Consider the following 5,430-nt stretch of genomic DNA (forward strand, 5'->3'; position numbering starts at 1 on the left):
TCTTAAAGCTTTATATATGTGAGATGACATCAAATGTATGTTAAGAATTTATGATTAATAAATGTTATCACTAAGGTGATTTATTTATTTGAAATAATTGAAAATTCTTAATAGTTTTACACATGTACGATTATGTTAATGCATGAATTGAGAGTTATGGATAATAAAAAGGATCCACTAAAGTGGCCTATTTATTTGAGTCATTTAATTTTCTCAATGTACCATGTGTAAATTGACCCTGATTAGTGTACGTTTGTGGTGGAGGTCTTATATACCCAAATGAGATTTATCATTGGATACTAATAACACTAAACATATTAAGAGAAGAGATATTAAGCATTCCATCCAAAAGGATAAAAAGTAATATCTTGGATTCTCATGTGTATATAACGGGAGAACAATTTGATGTAAGAGGAAACTTTGTGTATCTTACCCGAAATAAGGACATAATCAATGTCATGTGCTCATAGAATAATTATAAGGATAATAGAAAGCATGATCATATTTATTTTAATCCATGAGTGTCACGACCCAATTTCACCTATAGGTTGTGATGGCGTCGGACACCGCTGTTAGACAAGCCAACAATAAATACTAAATAAATTCTCATTTTAATATTTTTGAAGTCATAGTTGTTCCCCTCAATTAAATAGCAAAAGATGACATTTACCAAATATGTACTAATATCTTTTAAAAAAAAATTCAATACAGTGCAACCCATAATCATACCAAAACCCGGTGTCACAAGTGCATGAGCATTTACTAGGGAATTAAAATAAAATACAGCATCTGTCTAGAATACAAATTAGACAGGAAAATATAATAACTCTGAAGGAGACTCTATTAGTTGCGGATTGTAATATAGAATGCAGCTCACCTATATCCCCACAATTATTAACCATACCTCTGCGCCCACAAGGCCGTTATACATATATGTACCTGCACAATAAAATGTGCAGCAAGTGCAGTATGAGTACGAAAATAACGTGTACCCAGTAAGTATCAAGTCTAATCTCGAAGAGGTAGAGACGAGATGGCCGACTATGACACTCACTATGGGTCAATAATATTAAATAATCATGAAAATAGAAATATTTATATCAACGTGATTCATAGAGTTAACAAAAATATTATTGTACCAGCATAGGTAATTAAATTCCTTCAATTCCAATAATTCTCAATATATTAATTAAATTCCTTCAATTCAAATAATTTCTAATCTATTAATTAAATCCTTAAATTTCAATAAAATTTTCAATTTATCAAATAGCTTTACAAGCTGCAATTCAATTTCAATAAATTTTCAATTTATCAAATAGCTTTACAAACTGCAATTTAATTTCAATAAATTTTCAATTTATCAAATAGCTTTACAAGCTGCAATTCAATTTCAATAAATTTCTAATTTATCAAATAGCTTTACAAGTTGTAATAAATTGTCCAAGTATCGTGTATTTATTATTATTATCGTGTAATTATTATTATTATTATTATTAAGCACGATTTCTGCCGAGGTCGTACGGCCCGATCCAAAGTTTCGTGTACACTGCCGAGAGACGTGCGGCACGATCCATAGATGCATCTATCCAGCCGAGGCGTTCGGCCCGCTCCACAAGAAAGGAGAACATTTTCTTATGTACCTCCGGAAGGAGAGTATATTCATTATAAGATAAATTCGGGAGGATGAAAAATTTCTTTAAACAGTTAATTAATTTAAACAGAAAATTAAGCATATGAAATTTTCATCTTTATTATATTTCCTAACAATTCACAATTTATGTATCAAATAATTCAATTAAATAAAGAATACAATTTACACAAGCAATTCATGTTTTGTGTCCTAAACTACCCGGACTTTAGCATTAATAGTAGCTACGCACGGACTCTCGTCACCTCGTGCGTACGTAGCACCCACAATTAGCAACCAATTTAATCACTTATGGGGTAATTTCCCCCTCATAAGATTAGACAAGAGACTTACCTCGCTCCGAAGTTCCATAGCCGGCTCCCAAGCCTTTCAAATCACTCGACCGACGCCCAACGCTCCAAAACTCGCTTTCGCTTTATTAACATTCACAAGCTTTTAACCCTCCTCCGACATCGTAACATTGAGTAAAATGCTCATACGCCACCAACAAATTGATATCTACAATTACAATCCCAATTACAATTAAAATATGACTCAAAACTATTTATCAATATCCATTTATGGCTCTCAAGTTGGCTACAAGCCTCCAGCTCAAATTGTCTAATAGGTTCACTTACTAGCACAATCAACTCTACTCTTATCATTCAATACCCATTTGAAGTCATCAATGATACTACATTAATTCTCCAACACCGCCAAATTACTATTCATCGTCTTCCTTAACCAACATTTTCAAAACATTCAATTTGGTGATTACTTAGTTGAATACTTCCAACTAAACTAGAATATGATTCCATAGGTTCATTGCATCCTTTAATTTCATTTCTAATAACACTATTTATATTTCCCTCATTTTCTCAAGAACACTATTCATGACATGAACTAGAGTTTATGAAATCAATTATCCAACCATAACAACTTGAAACAAATATTAGAATTACTCTCACCGACTCATAAGAAATGAGCTTGAAGCATTAGTATTACCTTCTTGAAGCTTTTTCTTGATATTCCAATGTTTGGGAAATTTGGTGTTCTTGAACAACTTGAAAGATTTCTAGGGATTTCAAAGATTGAAGGATGTTAATACTAGTGTTAATAGGATGTTATTAACTTAAAATATCCAAAAAAAACTCACCTTGTATTCTTAAGTCGTCTCCAAGGTCGAATCCACCATGAAAGAACCAATCCCTAGCTCAAGAAAATCCCCAAAAATGGCTGCTGCCCGTGACTGCCTTATAAAGGCACAAGTGCTTTAGCGAGTTGTACCTTGCGCTGTGCAGGTTGTACCTCATATTACAAGTTTTGCCCTGCTGGCCACCATTTACTAAAACGTCCATAAGTCCTTGTAGAAATATCCAAATGACTAACGGTCGAAAGCGTTAGAAACTAGACTCGAAGATCTTTCATTTAATAGGTTGTCCACCATATAACTACTTATATATATATATATATATATATATATATATATATATATAAGCATGCATGTCCAAAATTAGGTTTTTGTGTGTACTTATTTGGAACTTTAGTCTATCATGTAATTTCCAACTTGATTAAGACTTAGGGCTCTCCTTAGACCCTACATCACTTATAATATGACTCGTTCACTTATTAACATACGAACCTGCTGGAACCTTAAAATTCCGATTCCGGGGTCGTTTTCTAAAAGTGTTGACCGAAGTCAAATTTGCCCTTTTAAGGCTAACTTAAGGAACCAAGTGTTCCGATTTCAACCCAAACACTTCCAAATCCCGAACCAACCATCCCCTCAAGTCATAAATCATTAAAAATACATTCAGAGAGTTTTATTTAGGGGAACAGGGTTCTAAAAGTCGAAACGACCGGTTGGGTCGTTACAATGAGAATACCTAAAACTGTTAATCTCTAAATTTGGTCATGAATTTGGAGGTCATGAATTTGACGAACTACAATTGACCTGAAATTTAGTAGATCCATTAAAAATGACCCAGTGAGAAACACTCACTGCTATGCAATGAATCACGTGTTTTCCGGTGTTTCGAGATCTTTTATATGGGATTTAAGTAGTTTATTGGATTAAATAAGCTTTACTATGAAAAACTATTCTTTATATGTCGGTCTTATTGTGTTAAATCTGGAACACGATTATACATGATGATTTAACTTAATATGATATATGGAAAGAATGTAAATCACATTGATTTAATCTATAAATTTGTCTGAAGCAATTAATCCGAATTTGGTCTAGTTTTGGTCATCATGAATTTCATGATCTCCAATTAACCTGAAATTTGGTGGGTCCATCAAAAATGACCTGATAAGAAATACCCACTGTGTTACAGTGAATTACGTCGTATTTTTGGTAGGGTGGGATCGTTTAGATGGGTTTTTTGGCGGTTTGCGGGATTAAAACGTGATTTGAATATGAAAAGTCATTCTTTATGTCGGATTTATTTATGTTAAATCTGAAACATAGTAACACATATTGATTTGACATAATTGATATATGGAAAGAATTTAACTCATATTTTAAATTCTTAAAAATCCTTAAAATCGTAACTTTTCGGATTTGATCGCAGTTTTGGAGATCATGACTTTTATGATCTCCGATTGACATCAAATTTGAGCTGTTTGGATGGGTTTTGGGGCATTTTTTCGAATTTTAAAACTTAATCCTTGGAGAAAAATTCGTTGTTGTGATCAAGTGGTGATAGGAATTAACCCCTATGGTCTCCACTATTTATTTATAGTGAGATAATAAATTTACGCGCCGACTTTAGGTCTTCCTTCATATCGGATAAATTTATTATGAACTTACTGAGTATAATTACTAGTAGTTGATATCATGTACTTACTCTCCATCTGAGTATATATGTTGGATCAATAGAACTAGAGCTATTAATTATGATGTTTGCGTGACTTGAATTAACAGTATACTCTCCATCTGAGTTGTGTCTGTTTTAATTTATTGGAGTGAATGATCTATCATTACATATATATGTTGTATGAGTAGTTCTTTTCCCATCGAAATTTGCTATTCAAGGTACATGAATATATGTGTGTAGTACGTTTGAAATTTGTATGTTAAATTATATACAATTGACTGAAAATAACAGTTTACTCTCCATCTGAGTTGGTTCTGTTTCCTTTTGGATTGTATATTTATTGCATTATATAATATAATTTGCATGAATGACTCTTTTCCCATCGAAATTTTCTATTCGAGATGCATGTATGTATATATATTGAATGCAGTCTGAATTTTACTATTCAGTGTTAATTGACTTATTATGATCTATTTAATGTTGTATATCTCAACTCCACAATGATTTCATGTAGTTTGTCGTATCACTAGTCAAAACTTTTCTTTGGTTGTGATAAGACATTAATTTGATGGATGTGATGTATGTACAATTTGCCATAAGAAATTTAATTCCGGTTTTTAGGCAAATTAAGAGATGGATATCTAGTTTATTTTCGAACTCTTGCATTATTGAGCTTGATAAATATTTTATCTCTTGTGGTACATGGATGCATGGCCTTGTTATTGTTAATGTCTCTCCTGAACTAAATAATATTAGTCTACCTTATAAGAGAAAATGTTCTTCAAAATTGAGTAAAACTTATCTGTGCACTTGCGTCTTAAGTCATAATTATCTCGATAGGATTTCAGTTGGTCAATAATGAACCTTAATGTTCATTGAAAGTATAGGCACTACCAACTTATAGACCTTATTTAGAAGGAAATATGATTAAGAGGCATTTCTGCTCCAAAGGAAAGAGAGCTGGTGATAAGTTAGAACTAA

At 32.3% G+C, this 5,430-nt stretch overlaps 1 long non-coding RNA gene across 1 annotated transcript; it reads right to left on the minus strand.

Annotated features, from left to right (window-relative positions):
• Nucleotides 1–722: 722 nt before the first annotated feature.
• LOC142168419 (uncharacterized) lies at nucleotides 723–2,841 on the minus strand. Its single transcript, XR_012698293.1, has 4 exons — nucleotides 2,784–2,841; nucleotides 2,633–2,702; nucleotides 1,982–2,146; nucleotides 723–939 (listed from the first exon to the last, which is right to left on the minus strand). It is a non-coding gene; the product is annotated as an uncharacterized LOC142168419 (long non-coding RNA).
• Nucleotides 2,842–5,430: the final 2,589 nt, after the last annotated feature.

Source organism: Nicotiana tabacum, chromosome 13 (genome assembly GCF_000715075.1).
Source record: "Nicotiana tabacum cultivar K326 chromosome 13, ASM71507v2, whole genome shotgun sequence".
Lineage (NCBI taxonomy): Eukaryota > Viridiplantae > Streptophyta > Magnoliopsida > Solanales > Solanaceae > Nicotiana > Nicotiana tabacum.